At 40.6% G+C, this 18,759-nt stretch overlaps 2 pseudogenes; both read left to right on the top strand.

The window, feature by feature from the left end:
* The window catches only part of LOC109505192 (dynamin-related protein 3A-like), a 41,456-nt pseudogene that overhangs the window by 7,622 nt on the left and 15,075 nt on the right, over positions 1 to 18,759 (top strand).
* On the top strand, positions 15,692 to 18,647 carry LOC105051178 (heterodimeric geranylgeranyl pyrophosphate synthase large subunit 1, chloroplastic-like; annotated as a pseudogene).

The raw sequence follows: 18,759 nt of genomic DNA, 5'->3' as shown, positions 1-18,759 counted from the left end.
GAAAGAAAAGAAGAGAAAAGAAAAGAAAAATTATTAAATTAATTAATAAATAATGATATAAATAATAAAATATGAGAAAGAGAGTTTCTCTCTCTTCAGCCTGAACTAGTATTTTCTCTCTCTAGAATTGAATTTTCTCTCTCTACTTTCTCTCTCTAGAATCCTTCCTCTAGATTATTTCTCTCTCCTAAGATTTCTAGAATTTTGTGAAGAATGATGATGAATTTAAATGATCCTAGTGATGGATTTTTGATCTGTGATCGTCGGACGGTACACCGACATCCACTTTGATCAGATCAGATATTTTTAGATTTTATTTCTCATGATTTTATTGAATTGTCCATATGATAATTTCAGCATGATTTGATCCGATCAATCGGATTTGTTGAATCATATTGTCTGAAGAATTCAAGATGAGTTTTCTCTCTCTAGAATTTTCTCTCTCTAAAATTTTCTCTCTCTAAAACATTCTTTCTCTTGATTGATTCTCTCTTTAAAAAGGTTAGTGAATGAAGAAATTTTTTTTAATAGTCTTGATCTGATTCTAATGAAGAACCCTGATCCATGATTGTCAGACAGCGTACTGGCACCCACCTTAATCAGACCATGAATCTTTAGATTTGATCATCCATGATTTCGATCTAGCCATGACTTGATTTGATCATGTTGATTTCACCAATCGAGATATTGGACCAATCGTAATGTTGGATTGTGTCACCTGATCAATTCGAATTGTACCTCATGATTTTCTCTCTCTACTTGATTTTATGAAATCGATGAAGAAACCTCGGTCCTATCACTTCGAATCCGATTTGATCTGATAGTCAAACTTTGGATCGTTTAGGTCCTAATTAGATTTTGATTAGATGAAATTAGATGATCGGACCCAATCTAAATCGTTGAAATATGGTATTCGTATTTTTTCTAATTATTGAAATTGATTCTGTATAGGATTGTGGATGTTTGATCATGGGATATCGCAATATGATCTACAAACAGAATTTTTGGAAGAAAATTTATAAAATTATGTGGATTTATTGGAATGCGTTCGAGGTAAGTAATGTTTCACTTTTTCTAGATTTATCGGCAAATTATAATGTGTTTTTCTGACATAATTTGTGAAACGATACATGAATTGGATGAATGGTATTTTGTTATGAAAATATCTTATTTGAAATGTTATGATAAAGCATGATTGAACATATTGATTTCATGATGCATTATATTGATTGATTTTGATACTACATGATTATATGTTTTATTATCGAAATTAGAATATGAAATATGATTTATGAAGAATTATGATATAAGAAACATTATGAATTGACAACCTGACTATGTAAAGGACCCTGCCAATGGGGGCATATACGTTGGCAATTGATTGTCCTGAGGGTTTATGTCGCCTGCGAGACCAGCGACATGTCGCCAGAGAGACCAGCGACAAACCGCCAGCGAGACCAGCGGTTCCAAAGGATATGGCTGCCAGATGATTCGCAGCCTACCGCAAGCAGATACGCGGTATTATGATCCTGCCACAGGAAAAATGTGGTCATAGCTCATTATTGACGAAAAGAATTGAAGAACAAAAGAAATTGAAATCTCGAAAGAAACTTGAATTTTCGAAAAAGAAATGAATTTGGCATGAATTATGTTGCATAATTGAAATTAATTTCGAATTGATGAACTCTATATGCTTATTTTCTATAAATGATTATTTACTTAAATGCCTGATGAAATCTGTTGAAAGTAATCATTGCTTACTGGGCTGTCTAGCTCATTACCTCTTATTTTACTGTTTTTACAGATGTTGAAGAATTAAGATGATACAAGATATGAATGGAAGAGTAATCAGAAGCAGAATTTTTATACTTTTATTTTCGGTTGAAAGGCTTATTGAATTTGATGTAAAGCCTTTGAATTGTTGTTGAATTTATTGAGACATTAAAGAAAAAAATTTAGATCGTTATATTTTGGATTTAAATTATTGACTAATTATTCCGCTGTTGTTTTAGGATAGTATGATAAGATGTCTTGCATGCTTATGGGAAGAGTTTTCTATGAGTATGCGGCGGTTGTCATGACCCTTGATTCACAATCTCGGATCGGGAGCGTGACAGTATGTGTCGAATGATGTTAATTAATTTCAAGCCAATCTTGATCAAACTGACGCTTGATTAGGCTCAGCTTAATCCCATCCCTAACAATAAACAGCGTAGAATATTCTTGATGGACAGCCTTATTTGGTAATAGAAGGCTGGCATACTTTAATCTATCCATGCTCTAATCTGTTTATTTTATTCTTACAATTGTGCAGGATATTAACTTCAACCGTAGCATCAAAGATGCACTTGCTAATGAAGAGAAATTCTTCCATAACCAGCCAGTATAGTTCTTTCTAATTTGTCCCTCAAACATTTTATTAAATCACTATATTTGTTTTTCAACTAAATAATTACTTATCAAGTTTGATTGTTTTCTTATGCTGGTCATAGGCATATCATGATCTCTCTCATTCCTGTGGCATCCCTCAATTATTGAATCAGGTTGGCACTATTAATGACCTTTTCTCTGCACTCCATCACTTGTGCTTGTTGGTGTAAGTCCAAGGTTTCTTCTTATCAATGAAAGGTCTTGTCAATTATAAGTGACAATTCCTTCAAATGGTGGCAGCTCTTCTTTTTGGCAGTAATATATTTTAAACCTACCAATAATTCTTGTTTTTCCTTCGAAACCTATGCAGGTCTATTGTTAACATTTTTCCGACTGCTTTTATTCATGATTTCAAGTGTTTTTGCAGATTCTGGTGCAGCATATAAAGGCAGTACACCCAGGACTGAAGGCTCACATAAAATACTCAATTGGTCGCTGCAGCAAAGGAGCATGCTGCATATGGTGATATTGCAGAGTCAAAGGTACACCTATTTATGTTAGCTATGTATTATACAGTCACACCCCAACTTTGGGATATAACATGACAATGCTACTAAGGGGTGCAAGCCATGATAGCATGCAGTGAACAATCATAATCTCATATAAAAATAAAAGATCTAAATTTATCATTCATTAAATAATGAAATAAATATTGGTTCAGAGTGACTAAATCCAAATTTATATACCAAATCACATAACTTCAAAATTTAGGAAGTTATCAACTACAAGTTCATAGTGAATTAAGGAACTAAATTTCTGCTATGAAATCACCAAGCTTGCTAGCTCAAATTCCAAGCCTAAACTTGTCCTCATCCTAGTGATCCTATTCTTTTTGAAGAAAGAAAATAGAAAGAGATATGAGCTACACAACTTAGTAAGTAAATCAAGGTTTGCGGAACCAGTATTGATGGCCGTATCGGTCGGCTGGCGGTATGGTTCAGCACGTCCCGTTCTGTTCCGAACCGAGGCGAATCGATGAAGGACAATGTAGCTGAACTGGAGAAGAAAAAGAGAGAAAGAGAGAAATAGAGAGAGAGAGAGGAAAAAAGAAAAAGAGGGGGGGGGGTCCGTTAGAGGGCCGCCATGGGCGGCGTAACACGCAAAAAAAATTAAAAAAAAAAAACAAGCGAAACAGGGGTGTTTCCACCCCTATTTCATGCTGCGGAGCTGCCCGTAAACGCCGCCCGACGGCCACGGTGGCCTGCCAGAGGCCCTTCGAGGCCCCTCTGATGGACCCCTCTCTCTTTCTCTTCCTCTCTTTTCCTCTTTCTCTCTTTTCTTCTCCGGCACCGGCATGTGCCGTTTTCAATGTTAGAACCGTCCCGATTTCTTACCAGTACGGTTCGGCATGCCCCGAATCGATCGGTTTGGGATGGTTTCGAAAATGCTGAAGTAAACCTTACACTACCTTGCTGGATGAAGTATAAATTTTACATGAATTAATGCATCATTTAGAGAGAATAGCTATCCTTTTCAAAATAAAATATTTCATGGTACATCATGATAAACAAGTCATAGAAACCAATCTTATATGCATAAATCATGAAGATTTCATAAAATATGTTTCCAAGTGTATAGCATAAATAAATTTATTAATGTTGGGTGGATGTCTGGCTAGGACACCACCTCCCAAGATCTTTTCAGTACCACGCGATGCAGCAGGAAGAAAGAAGAAACAAAACAAAAGAAAAAATAATCAAAATACGTGGATCAACCACAAAAGGGCTCGCCTCCACGGGGCATGCAAACTTCACTATGAAAAGAAAATTTTACAAGAGGAGACCTCACCCTCAACCCTTGTACACCCAATTCTCTCTCACCTAAAGTTTTCCTCACAAAAGCTCTCTCTCTCTTGGAGACTCCCGTGAACCCCTGAAGAGCTTGGCGACCGCTGTCCAGGAGCCTCCTGCTCCTTCTCTCACAGCAGTCTCACGCCTCTCTCTCTCTCCTCTGGTTCGTACGGCAGTGAGAAAACCCAACCACACCTCTCTGTTTCACGATCAGGGATTTTATAGATCTTAATCACGACTTAGATGATGATTAGGACTCCTTAATCAACCCAAATCACGTCCCAAGCCGTCCGATCAAGATCGGGAGCCACCTGGGCCGTCGGATCGCGCTCTGGTCCACGGAATACTGCCATGGACCGCGAGAAACGCGTGGGAAATGCCTACGCGGTCCACAGGCCCCGCCGTAGACCGCTCGGTCCACGGTGGACCGGGGCAAGGGGCCAGCAGGGCCGGCAGGGCCTGGGCCGGCCCGCGCCTGCGCGCGTGCCTGGGCCGCGCGCCCCGCTGGGCCGCGCGCCCGCCTGGGCCGCGCTCCCGGCTGGGCCGCGCGCCCGCCTGGGCCGCGCGCCCCGTTGGGCCGCGCGCCCGCCTAGGCCGCAGGCCTGGGTCGCGCGTCCCGTGCGGGCCTGAGTCGCGCGTCCTGCGCGGGCCTGGGTCGCGCGTCCCGTGCGCCGCCGCCTGCGGCCGCGCCGCTGCAGCCCGCCGCCAGTCGCCGGCGGCCCTCCGCCGCCTCGATTCTCGTGCCGACTTTAAAAGCTCGTATCTCCTCCATCCGAGCTCCGTTTCGGGTGATCTTGGTCTCGTTGGACTTCGTTTTTCGCCGCGAACCTCGCTGTGGGCTCAATATGGGCTGAATCTCGAGACGTCAAATCCTAACAATGTCCACTTCGACTCGATATTCGGCCTCCTCCAAACTCTGAGAGCTTCTGGATCTCCTCGCCCCCATGCCCTGGGGCAATCGCCTGCTGATCAGGGATGGGCAAACATAGGAGTCGAGCCAGGCTGCTCGATCCCATCTTCGTCATATGCTGTGCTCCTCCTAACCTGAGACCTGCTCGGGGCATCATCCTGCGGCAATAGGAATCTCACCTTGCGACGTCGCCTCTCGTCCTCCCGAGTCTCCTGTCTCGTGCCCGATCCGCCTCTTGGAGCTCCACCTCGCTCTGAGCTCCACCTGACTCCCGAAGCTCCACCTCGCACTGGGCTCCCTGCCAGGTAATAATGTCCTCTGCTCCCTTCTTCCCCTCCAGCACAATCCTATTGCCGCGTAGCACCCTCAGGATTCCTCCACCAGCTACCGTCCTGTAGCCTCTCGAATCCAGTCTGCTAAGTGAGATAAGATTCCTTCTGAAATCGGATATGTATCGGACCTCCCCCAATCTCCTCACTGCACCATCATATGTCCTCCAGCTGACCGTCCCAATGCCTCTGATCGCACAGCTCGATCCATCCGGCAGATATACAGTGCTCTCACTGTTCTCCAGGGAGTTAAACTGCTCCTCTCTGCAACACACATGATAGGGGCATGCAGAATCTAATATCCACTGCTGGGAAGAAGTAGATACCTCGTCAGATATCTCCAAGACATCTCCATCTGAATCGCTGCCGGCCGTCGCTACAGCAGCCACCGTCCGATTTTTCAGTTGAGGGCAATCTCTGGCTAGATGTCCCAACTCCTCACACCGGTAACACCTGGTTTTGCTCAAGTCCCTCCTGGACTTAGACCGCCCTCGATGCGATCTCCTGTTGCTCTGTCTACCGCCTCTTGCTCCTCCAGAAGTCACCAAAGCTGAGCTACCGCCACCTGAGCTCGAAGCTGGGTTCTCCCTCCTGAGAACCTCGTTCTGGAGTATCGCCGCGGTGACCTCGTCCATCTTGATAGTGCTCTTTCCTACTTGAAGAGCAGTCACCAAGGACTCGTACGAAGGGGGAAGCGACGCCAGCAAAACCAGCGCCCTGGTCTTCTCCTCAACGTTCTCGCCAACGCTGAGAAGGTCGGTGAGGATCTTCTGGAAGTGGCTCAGATGCTCCTGCACGCTCTGTTCCTCAGTCATCCGCAGTTGGTAAAACTGCCTCCAGAGGAAAAGAGTGTTGGTGAGAGACTTCGTCATGTACAACTCCTCGAGCTTCGATCACAGCACCGTCGGGGAAGTCTCGCTCAGCACATGGATCACCACCTCATCCGTCAGGTACATGCAGATGGTACTCACCGCCTGCATCTGTAGCCGTTTTCAATCCCGCACCTCCATGGTGGTCGGCTTCTCATCGCACAAGAGAGCATCGATCAACCCCTGTTGGATGAGCACGTCCTTCACCCTTGCCTGCCATAAGGAGAAATTGCTCTTACCATCGAACTTGTTGATCTCCATCTTGATTGTTCCTGTTTTCTCCATCTTCAGTCTTGCTCACCACCGCTGTAATCTGCGTCCTTGTACCGCCTTGCTCTGATACCACTTGTTGGGTGGATGTCTGGCTAGGACACCACCTCTCAAGATCTTTTCAGTACCACGCGATGCAGCAGGAAGAAAGAAGAAACAAAACAAAAGAAAAAACAATCAAAATACGTGGATCAGCCACAAAAGGGCTCGCCTCCACGGGGCATGCAAACTTCACTATGAAAAGAAAATTTTACAAAAGGAGACCTCACCCTCAACCCTTGTACATCCAATTCTCTCTCACCTAAAGTTCCCCTCACAAAAGCTCTCTCTCTCTTGGAGACCCTCCTGAACCCCTGAAGAGCCTGGCGACCGCTGTCCAGGAGCCTCCTGCTCCTTCTCTCACAGCAGCCTCACGCCTCTCTCTCTCCTCTTGTTCGTACGGCAGCGAGAAAACCCAACCACACCTCTCTGTTTCACGATCAGGGCTTTTATAGACCTTAATCACGACTTAGATGATGATTAGGACTCCTTAATCAACCCAAATCACGTCTCAGGCCGTCCGATCAAGATCGGGAGCCACCTGGGCTGTCGGATCGCGCTCCGGTCCACGGAATACTGCCGTGGACCACGAGAAACGCGTGGGAAACGCCCATGCGGTCCACAGGCCCCGCCGTGGACCGCCCGGTCCACGGTGGACCGGGGCAAGGGGCCAGCAGGGCCGGCAGGGCCTGGGCCGGCCCGCGCGCGCGGGCCTGGGCCGCGCTTGCGCGCGCGCCTGGGCCGCGCGCCCGCCTGGGCCGCAGGCCTGGGTCGCGTGTCCCGCGCGGGCCTGGGTCGCGCGTCCCGCGCGCCGCCGCCGGTCGCCGGCGGCCCTCCGCCGCCTCGATTCTCGTGCCGACTTCAAAAGCTCGTATCTCCTCCATCCGAGCTCCGTTTCGAGTGATCTTGGTCTCGTTGGACTCCGTTTTTCGCCGCGAACCTCGCTGTGGGCTCAATGTGGGTTGAATCTCGAGGCATCAAATCCTAACAATTAATATATGTCATTTTCCTGATTCATAATGCAAAATATTGCTCACAGACATTCAGTACTACGGTTACTTTCTATCCATGATACGGCTGTCATAATAATCGACAAAGTATTATAATTCGTATTCATTACCAACTTTACACCTATTGTTAGAGAGTCTTTTTGTGGGATGCTAGCTCTAAGATGTTGATTGACCCTACTTAAATAAGGCTGTCGTAGCTATCTAAAAGCCTTTAGTCATATTTTTTAAGTAAGATCTTCTTTACTTATATTTTTTTATAAAATATTATCTTAAATCATATATGAAGAAAATACTAAGTGTATTAATAGAGTCCAGAGTTCATAAAAAGTCTGTAATAATAAAGCAATCATGAAATCAATCTTTTCATGACAAAAATACAAATTTCATAAATATGGTGCGATATTTCATCAATTAGTCATTAATATTAAATATTTATTAAACCATTTTTTTGTGATAAATCATGAGTTTTATAATATCATATGCTCGATCCTTAATTTTAAGAAAACATGATATCATCAATATTTAATATTATTTTTATATTTTCATATAAATTATAAGCATAGAAAATATATGAAAATTTGAAAACTAATAAGGAGTGTCAGGATTACTTATCTCTTCTGCTTTGGAATATTCAAAGTTCAATGATGCGGATCATTCGAAGCTATTCAAAATGATTAAAATTCATAATCCATAACTTCATAACTGAAGAGAATTGGGAACGGGTTAAAATTGAGAAAGCGATCCAATTTATCCTATATTTGGATGGGGTCATGAGAGGGAGGATGGATGGGGTTGGAAAGAAAGATGACTTCTATCTACCATTTGTTTCAAAAAATTTTAGAGAGAATGGATGAAAAAGGAGGGATTGTCTATTCATCTTGGCCCACCAATTTGTATTCTTCTAAATTGAGAGGACGAGGAAGGATGGATGGAGCATATGAGGGTGGATTTCTGTATTAACAAAATTATCCCTCATTCATTTTTTTTAACAAAACTATAACGCTTCTTCACTTTTTTATTTATATTATTTATATATATTTATTTTATCTATACTATTAATCTTATACTATTAAATTTTATTACTAATAATTTTAATTTCACTAAGTAATTTCATAATTATAATTAAATAATTAGAATTATCTTTTATTTTTGTATTTGTATTTACTACTTTTAATTAACTATTTGTATAAAATTAATTAACTATTAAACACATTATAAATTAACAATAATAATATTTTTTATCATTTGGGTTTGGCAAAAATGTTATACAAATCATCCTTCCTTTTATTCATTCTATACTAAATAGAGAAGGGAATCATTTTCATCTATCATTCCATATTTTACCAAACATATGAGAGGATGGATGAGAGATCTATCCATCTTCTCCCTCATCCATACTTCATCCATTTTTCCTTCCTCCAATCCAGCCTTCATACCAAACAGAGGGTTAAAGGTACTATAGGTTGTATGGCTTCATACTCGAACTAGGGTGGAGGAAGGACATGTCAGCCAAGCGGCGGTGCCTGACTACTCGACTCGATCCATATAGGGTGAACTTAACAAATCAAGATCAATTATGGTTTAGATAATTCAATAGGGGTTAATGGGAACCATGTTTTAGAGATACCTAGCGAAGGTTGGGGTAGGGTTTGACATGCCGCTTAGGTACTAGGGTGATTTAGGGCCGTTTTTCCAAAAGGTCAACTTGGATCTATAGTAGAGGGGCATGGGGCCCTCTATTGGGGTGTCCATGAATTAGATAGAGAGAAAGAGAGAGAAAAATAGGAGAGAGACGTGCCTTCTTCTTTCTCTATCTTCTTTTTTTAATATTCCTCTTTGCTGGAATAGGGAAAGAAGGGGAAACAGAGGGTCATTGCATTCCTCTTGAAAAGGGGAGAGGGAAGGCTGCAAGTCGTGGTTCGGCGAGATTGCAATAGGTGGTAGTGGTGGGTAGCACAGAGCTCTTGGCAGCAGCAACCGGCTGACAAAGATCAAGACCAATATAGAAAAATAGAGGATCTTGGCTTTTGATGGATTTTGGTGTCATCTTGCTCATTGGCGGCCATGTTCCCACCATGGAGGATCATGAAGAGGCTAGGGAGCTCGATTGGGTGTTATGTATTAAGAGGTTGTGACGCCGGTGGGAGGAAAAGGGAGAAAAGTGGAAAGATAGGGGAAGTGGCCATGGTTCTGGTGGGCACAATGATGCTAGGTGGACAATGCTCAAGCAGAAGAAAGACGGGAAAGGGGCGACGGTGGTTAGCGATAAGAGGCTAGAAGGGGGTTTTGGGATCCTTAATATAGAGTGGAGGGTATGGTTCCTAGTCTCCGGTAGAGTTGGAGGAGAAGTCCTCCATGTCAAAAAGGGGCTCTGCCCCGATTAAAAAGGAGTAGGGACCTTCGGGCCTTGGTCCCACCACAGGGCTGGGTTGGTCAAGTGGACTTGGCCTAGGCCTTCACATCCATATTGTGTCATTCTCATGTTCTTGTATGCCATGATTAGTTCTTATGGAATTTCTTGCCTCAATTAATACTTTAAGGTATATTTAAGCACTTTGCATGTATCATGTGCTTGAAACTTAGAAGTTATATTCCATAGGTTGCAAATGACAGAACTTGAGTTGCATGCCTTATGACTTCTCATGTACCTTATATCAAAATGTAGAACTCTTTACTAAATGAAGTCAAAATTAGTATTTTTCTTTCTTTTTCCCTATTATCCTTTCATACCTGTTGCTCTTTTTTCTTTTCGCTTTTCATAGTCTTTTACTGATAGTTACATAGGTACTTGTACAGAGAACATTTGATGCACACTAAAGGATTGAGTATCTAGAAGAGAGTGATAGCAAGAGTGAGAGAGTTGGTTCCTTTTATTCCCTTTAAGAAACATGATTTCATGATGGAAGCTCAATCTCATTAACTTAATGGGCCTGAAGTTGTTTGCATTATATGGGGAATTATCAACAGATCATGAATTTATTTTTTCACCCTTATTGCCGTATGGATGTATATCTCATAGACAATTCTTACCAAGTTGTTTAAATAATAGTTGTTTAGCTGTTATATTGGTTTTAATGTCCATCTATTATACAATGGACGCATGCATGCATATGTGTATATAGGTCATTATGTAGCTGTCATCCCATTATAATGGCTGTTATGTGGTAAAAATAACTATTTATTTTGGCCTTCTCATTGTTCACCAATTAAATTAGTATTTAAGTTAAAATGTCCACATGTGAGAAGCAAATGATTATTCATCTGCTTTTGGAAGAAATTGAAGAATTTCTTGGGAATCCTACAAGATCAATTCATTCTTTTTTCTTTGATAGACGGTTAGAACTTCATTTGGGTTAATAATACTTTAATCCTGGAACAATGACAATTTACTTGGCTCATTATTTGACTCAAGGTTCGACGTACCGGGCCGAACTGCCCAGTACGGGGCGTACTGAAACGGATCGGCAGCCAGCCGATCTGGTTCAGTCTTTTTTTTCGAAAAAACGTCTGCGGTTCGGTACGATTCGGCTCCATACCGCCCAAAATCGGACAGTATAGATCGGTACGGTTCGGTTCGGCATTGAACCGAACCATACTGACATTCACGTGAAAAAAGGGGGGTGGGAGTGGTGTGGGGCCTAGGCTATCTTTTAGTGACAGCCTAGGTGGGTTGTCTTCTCTGAGAGAGTTGAGAGCTCTTAGAGAACTCCCGAGGCATCTCAGACTCAACAAGATGCTGATAAAATAAGAAAAAAATTTTTTTTTTTCAAATTGCAGCACTGGTTCGAGAAGATGCTAATTTTTGGTCGGAAATAAGGTAATATATTATTTTTTTAGTAAATATTTTATTTTTTATGTTTTTGTTGTTAAAAAAGATAAGAACGAAGAAGTATGAAAATAAGAGAAAATTATACCAAAATTTTGTGATTTTGATATGATTTGATCATATGTGATAGATCTTTGGAAGATCTACATGATGACACTAAAATCTTTGATTTTTATTAATTATATATTTTTTAAATATTTATATATATTTATTCATAAAAATATTAAAAAAATAAATTTAAAAAAATAAAAAATTAGAGTTTTCAAAATCATGTTTAGAATGATTCAAGCTACTTAAATCTAACCTCAAATTTTTTTGAAATTTTTGAAATTAAAAAATATTTTTATAATTATTTAAATAATAAAAAAATATTATCAAATAACAAATATGTAAAAATAGTGTTATATTTTAGTTAATTCAAAAATATTATTTGAAGCATATAACATATTTTTTTTGAATTTATAAGTTTTAAAATTATTTTTAAATTATTTTTAAATTTATATATAATATTTTTTAATAATTATTAAACTATCATGTTTTGTTATACTTACAGATATTTGTAAGAAAAAAATTCAGAGCATGACATTCGTTGACTTTAATTAATTATATTTTTTAATATATATTTATTCATAAAAAAATTATTAAAAAAATAAATTAAAAAAATCAGAGTTTCAGAATCATGTTTAGAATGATTCAAGCAATCAAGCTACTTGAATCTAACCTCGAATTTTTTTGAAATTTTTGAAATTAAAAATATTTTTGTAATTATTTAAATAATAAATAATGTTATCAAATAAAAAAATATGTAAAATTAGTATTATATTACAGTTAATTCAAAAATATTATTTGAAGCATATAACATATTTTTTTGAATTTATGAGTTTTTAATTTATATATAATATTTTTTTAATAATTATTAAACTATCGTGTTTTGTTATACTTGCAGAAATGAGTAAGAAGAAAGATTCAGAGTGTGACATTGGTTGGGATCATGACGAGATGCTCTCGGCTCGGCATCATTAGAGATGCAAATGGTGCAACACAGAATTCAAGAGAGGAGGGATGAATAGGTTGAAGCAGCATTTGACTGTGGTTATCTTGATGTATCTGTGTCGGAAATGTCCGCAAGAGGTCTGACAGTTGATGAAAAAATACTTTGTTGATTCGAAAGCAGCGAAGGAAAGAGCAAAGCAGAAAAAGACGGAAGTGGACTGTCGAGCTGCAGAACTACTTTCTTATCACTCTAGAGAGTCAGAGAAGGCTTCTGCTCCAGATGATGAGGTATGGATTGAGGCTGTCATTCAGGTGAGCTTGGCTGATCAGTACCGACAAGAGGAGATGACCCGATATAGAGAACGATTTGGACCATCATGCTATGAATCAGGGTCTGGATCAACGATCGGTGGGAGAGAATTCGAGTTCAGAAGGACTACCACAGTTAGAGAGCCTGGTGGTAGAGGGAGCAGACACAGCATGTCATCTTTGTTGGGAGCTTTTGGCGGTAGGAGGAGGTCCTCCAGAGATATTCCAGTAGGAGCCACCATCCATGATTTGGATCCACATGCTATGCCCAGCAAAGATTCAAAGCAGCAGAGGATTGACACTATGCTGAAAAAAGATAAGAAGAAGGATATGTGGCGTGCTATTAGATCATGGTTTCATTTCAGCCATATACCAGCAAATGCAGCAGACAATCCTTACTATCGATCTGTCATTTCAGTCATAGAGGCTGTCGGTTAGGGTGTAGATCTGTCAGGATCTAAGAATATCTATGGTCAGCTTTTTGACAATAATAAGGAGGATCTGCAGAGATGGATTGTTTCTTACAAGAATAAATAGCTTATATACAGACTGACAGTGATATGTGATGGTTGGACCGATCCTACTAGACGGAGCATCATTAATTTTTTGACATACTGTAATGAAAAATTATTTTTTCACAAATCAATTGATGCTTCAGATAAGATGCACGATGCCACATATATTCTTGGTTTGATAGAGGAGGTGATTGATTTGTATATCCTTGAGGTTAGTATATCATTTTTTGTGCTTTGTACTTTAAAAGTTTAGATACATTTTAATGCACATTTATATATTTTCATTTTAATTTTAAGATGGTATGGTTGTAATATAATGCAAATAAATATATATTTGAAATTTTAGATCAAGAGTCCCTGTACCGCTATCGAACTCAAAAATTGAACATAAATATGTCAATAATATGCAATATAATGTAATTTTGGGGTTGTATTTATGAATTAATAATTTGAACACAAAAAAAAGAAACGAAACAAAAAAAATTTGTACCGGTACTGAACCGGTACGTTAGAGCATACTGTGTATCGGTACGGTACCGATATCGGTATGGTACCGATCCGCCACCGGCATGGGGTCCGGTACCGGTACAGCGGATCTTGATTTGACTATTATCATTTATTATTTTATGGTAACTTGTAACAGCTAGTAATAGCCATCATTATTCACAAGTGAGACTGGACTAGCAAACACCAGCTGGTTGTTTTTATTATAACAGTAAATTAAGTCTTTAAAATGAGGCCATTATGGGATGAATAGTGGAAATGTTGCCTTTGCTAATAAAATGGGAGGCAAGGTTTAAAGTGGAATTATGTTTTTTTTTTTTTTGTTTCTTTTTTGTTTATATTGTGCTTTCTCTCACTCAAAAAGAGTCGTGCTAATAATGGAGCCTGGACTGATTGGCCGGTATGGTTTGGTCACCTCATGCTGTTCCATATTGGGCCTGAACTGACACAGAGAGAGGTGAATGGAGAATGGAAGAGGGAGGGAGAGGGAGAGGGAGAGAGGTTCTTCGGAGGATGCTAGCGGGCAGTCCAGCTCGATGGAACTTGGAGGGGGCGGGTGCAAAGAAGAGGGAGAGGGGGAGTGAGAGGGAGAGGAGGCCGCTAGAGACTTTTGGAGGGCTAGCGATGCCGTCGCATTTCTATCATGTCGATGAAGGTTGGAGGGGCTCCACCCTTCTCATGATCCAAAAAAATATGAAACAGTGGTCGAAGCCTCTGTTTCGATTGGGAGGAGGGTGGAGCCTGTCCTTAGGCCTTCACCAACATGATGGAGATGCAACAGCATCACTGGTCCTGTAGAGGGCTTTGGCGGCCTGCTCTCCCCCTCCCTCCCCCTTCTTTTGGTTCCGTTGAGCTCGATAGTGGCATAGCAAGCTTGACTGTCCTTCGGCAGCCTTCGGAAGCCCTCTCTTCCTCTCCTTCTCCTTCCCCCTCTCTTCCTCTCTTTTCTTTTTCCTCTTCTCCTTACCGGTTTTTCATTTCAAATACCGAAACTGTCCCGATTGGCCACCATTATGCTTCGGCATGCCCTAAACCACATGGTTCGGGGTGGTTCAGCAAACCATGATGGGAGGTGATAAAAATTCCATAAACACAGCAAATTGAAAGAAAAAGATGAAAGCATGAAATTACTGAAGTTTAATCCTACATATAATGACAATTGCAATATAAAAATTTTGGTTATCAAAATTCAAATACTCATGAAACTTTGTAGATAATTTGCTTCAGTGCAAAACATAAATCATTAAGATTGCCCGATACTAAGTATAGGTTATCCTAAAAAAAAGTTATATGGAAATTACTGAACTTCCCATGCCTCCACTTGCCTCTCTGCATCGATTGAACTTTGTAGGGCTATTAACATCTTTCAGCCATTCTTCAACCCTTTTAATTTAGCTGAGTAAAGAGATTAGGACATTTAGGGCATGGAAAATATAATTAGCATAAATTAATAAGAATAAAATATGAGGAATTTTCTTGTTGTGGCATAAGTTGGCTTTCAGTCGCTGTGAAATTCAACTAAAACTTTCTAGTTCTGGTTTTTAAGGAAAATCTTGAGTCAAAAAATTCTAGGGCCTTAAAAATTTCTATCCACAGTGAGGATGGCAAGAAGCTTGAAAAATAGAAGGAAAAACTCATATCTGCCTATAAACCTTCAAAAAGCCTAAGCTTTGATGAGAAAATATGTTGAAGCCAAAAAGAAACAAGTGACCGAAAGATTCTTTTCCATAATTTTTTTGGGGTTTTTAACGTCGAGTCCATTAGTGGATTGGACTTTAATTTTTAAGCCCTATTGACTATTTTTATAACTTCCGATCTATTTTTAATAGGAGTTTAATTTTCAGCTCTCATGAGACGAAATTGCCCATAAATCAAATATGGGAATTTAAGTCAAAACGAAACGGAGGAGAAGAAAGTAGCAGAATAAGAAAATGGCTTTCATATCTCGTCTCCTCCGCAACCTAGTGGTGGGCTCTTCGGCCTATCTCCATAATTGCTCCTCCTTCCTTCGAGCCCCCACCCTTTTCTGCCTCTACCGCCATTTGTGGCTACTTCACTCGCCTACCCTAGGCGGCCATGAAGGTCCAGTCCTCCACTACCGCCATTGGGTTGGTGGAGTTCGACTTCAAGGAGTACATGCTCCAGAAGGTCGATGCTGTGCACCGGGCCTTGGACGCTGTCGTCCCCCTCGACCACCCTAAGCGCATCCATGAGGCGATGAGCTACTTCTCGTCGGCGGAAAGTGCGTTCGCTCTGTCCTCTCCTTTACCGCCTATGAGGAGTCCTTTTCCTTACTAATGCAATTTAATTTTTTTTTACCAATTTAATGCAGGTTCCAACTTAAGTACAAGACTAATGCAAAAGTTAAAAAATGTCATTTGAAATGGTGCTTTTCTCTGAGAAAATGCCATTTCAAATGACGTTTCTTTGATCCAGTCACCAAATGTCATTCCAAATGACGTTTCTTTGATCTACATGAAATCCCGTAAAAAAAAAAATGCCATTGCCAATGGCACTTTTGAAAGCACCATTGAGAATGGCGCTTCTGAAAGCACCATTCCACCTGCCCTCACATTTCTAAGGTTGTTTTTTTTCATCTTCACCTTCAGTGCGTGATATGTTTTATTTATATTTTTTAAATCAATTTTTTTAAATGCGTGATATATTTTTTTATTATTATTTATACTTTTTTGGTGCGTGATATTATGTTTTAAACTAATTTAGATAGTTTTTTTAACGTGACATTTTCTTCAAATATTTTTCGAGACACATCTGAAGATCATAACAAATCATATAGCATCCTAACACTTGAGATTAAACAAGCAAAATATCTAAAACTCCGATAGAAACAATAATTAATGATATAAGATAGAACAAAAATATATAGTTTACAAAAAAAATTTCATAGTACTACAAATCCAAAAAATACTAAGTCCCACAAGGGCGTCGTGGTGCCCGTGGCTGCTTGGACCGTCTCACGAAGTTCCTCAATGGTCACCCCTGCTTTTGTGTCACCTGTGATGACCCCTCTGCTATATCAGTGGACGTCTACTGAGCATGTATATCAGGAATAACATGTGCTGCTGGAGCATCTACAAGCTGAGTGATCCTCTCAACCTCCTCATCTGGATTCAATGATGAGCCTGTAACAAAAAGATCAGATCATTCAGATGAAGAGTCATGATGCCAACTCAGACCCGATGCTGTCATCTGGGGTATGTAGGAAGATGAAGGCCTTGGCATTTGTGGATCAAAAAATGGTGGCATATGTCCAAATGGTATTTCTAAGGTAATTTTTTTCTTCACCTTAACTTTCAGTGTGTGATATGTTTTATTTATATTTTTAAACCAATTTTTTTGGATGCGTGATATATTTTCTCATTATTATTTGTACTTTTTTGGTGCGTGATATTATTTTTTAAACTAATTTAGATAGCTCTTTTAATGTGATATTTTTTTCTCCAATTTTTTTCGAGACACATCTGAAGATCATGACAAACCATATAGCATCCTAACACTTGAAATTAAACAAGCAAAATATCTAAAACTCTGATAGAAACAATAATTAATAATATAAAATAGAACAAAAATATAAAGTTTACAAAAAAAATTCCACAATGCTACAAATTCAAAAAATACTAAGTCCCACAAGGACGTCGTGGTGCCCGTGGCCGCTTGGATGGGGGGAGGGGGCAGCTGACGGGGGGGGTGTGTCGAATGGGGGGAGGAGGGGTCGGGGGAGGAAGAGGGAGAGAGAAGGAAGAGGGGCAGGGGGGAAGAAGAGAGGGGGAGGGGGAGGGGGCGGCAGCTTACCAAAAGGGATCGGAGAGGGGGTGTCGTCGGAGAAGGAGGCGGCGTGGGACATCGTTGGAAAAGAGGCGGCGTGTGATGGTGTTCATCAATTTTTTTTTTATAAAAACATATAAACGCTATTGTGAATGGCATTTTTAGAAGCGCCATTCACAATAGTGTTTTTCTTTGGCCTTTTTATTATCCACATGGGCTGGGGAGTTGGGCTGATTGGACCAAATAAACGCCATTTGGAATGGCGTTTTATCCATAGAAAACACCATTCCAGATGGTGTTTTTCTATTTTGTATTACTCTGGTAAATAAGTTTGAATTTGCATTAAATGGGTAAAAATTTTTTTAATTTATATTAGTACGGTAAAAGACTCCACCTATAAGTTTATTGGCGGCCACGAGTGCCAGGCCATGCCCTCCGCTGTCGCCATCGAGATGGTCCAAACCATGTCCCTCATTCACAACGACCTTCCCTGCATGGACGACGATGACCTCCATCATGGCAAGCCCTCCAACCATCGTATCTTCTACGAGCCCATCGCCATCCTCATCAGCAATGCCCTCCTCGCTCTCACCTTTGACCACCTTGCCAACCCTGCCTTCTATCTGGCTGACAACCCCATCCCACCTGCTCGCATCATCCGTGTGGTTGCCAAGCTCTCCCACTCCATCGGGTCCAAGGGATTGGTCACCGACTAGATGGTGGACATCGAGTCCATGGAGCTGGCACTCCCCTTTGGCCTTGATTGGCTCGAATTCATCCATCTCCACAAGATCGCTTTCTTACTGGAGGCCTCAACGATCATAGAAGCGATTGTTGGCGGGGGCTCCAATGATCAGATCGAGCTACTATGGTGATATGTTATGCACATTGGATTGCTATTCCAAGTAATAGATGACATCCTTGATGTAACCCAGTCACTGGAGGAGCTGGGGAAGATGGTCGGAAAGGATTTGGTCTGCGATAAGACTATATATTTGAAGCTTATGGGGCTGAAGGAGCCAAGGGAGTATGCCAAGGAGCTGCTAAAGGATATAGTGATAAATTAACTATATATCATATTAATTTAACTGTGTGCAGTAGCAAATTAACTGTGTACCATATATATATAATTGTATATAATAGCAAATTAATTGTGTACCATGTTTATTTAACTATGTG

Source organism: Elaeis guineensis, chromosome 9, assembly GCF_000442705.2.
Source record: "Elaeis guineensis isolate ETL-2024a chromosome 9, EG11, whole genome shotgun sequence".
NCBI lineage: Eukaryota > Viridiplantae > Streptophyta > Magnoliopsida > Arecales > Arecaceae > Elaeis > Elaeis guineensis.
The sequence above is the reverse complement of the archived record's forward strand: the minus strand, read 5'-3'. Positions and strand labels throughout refer to the sequence as shown.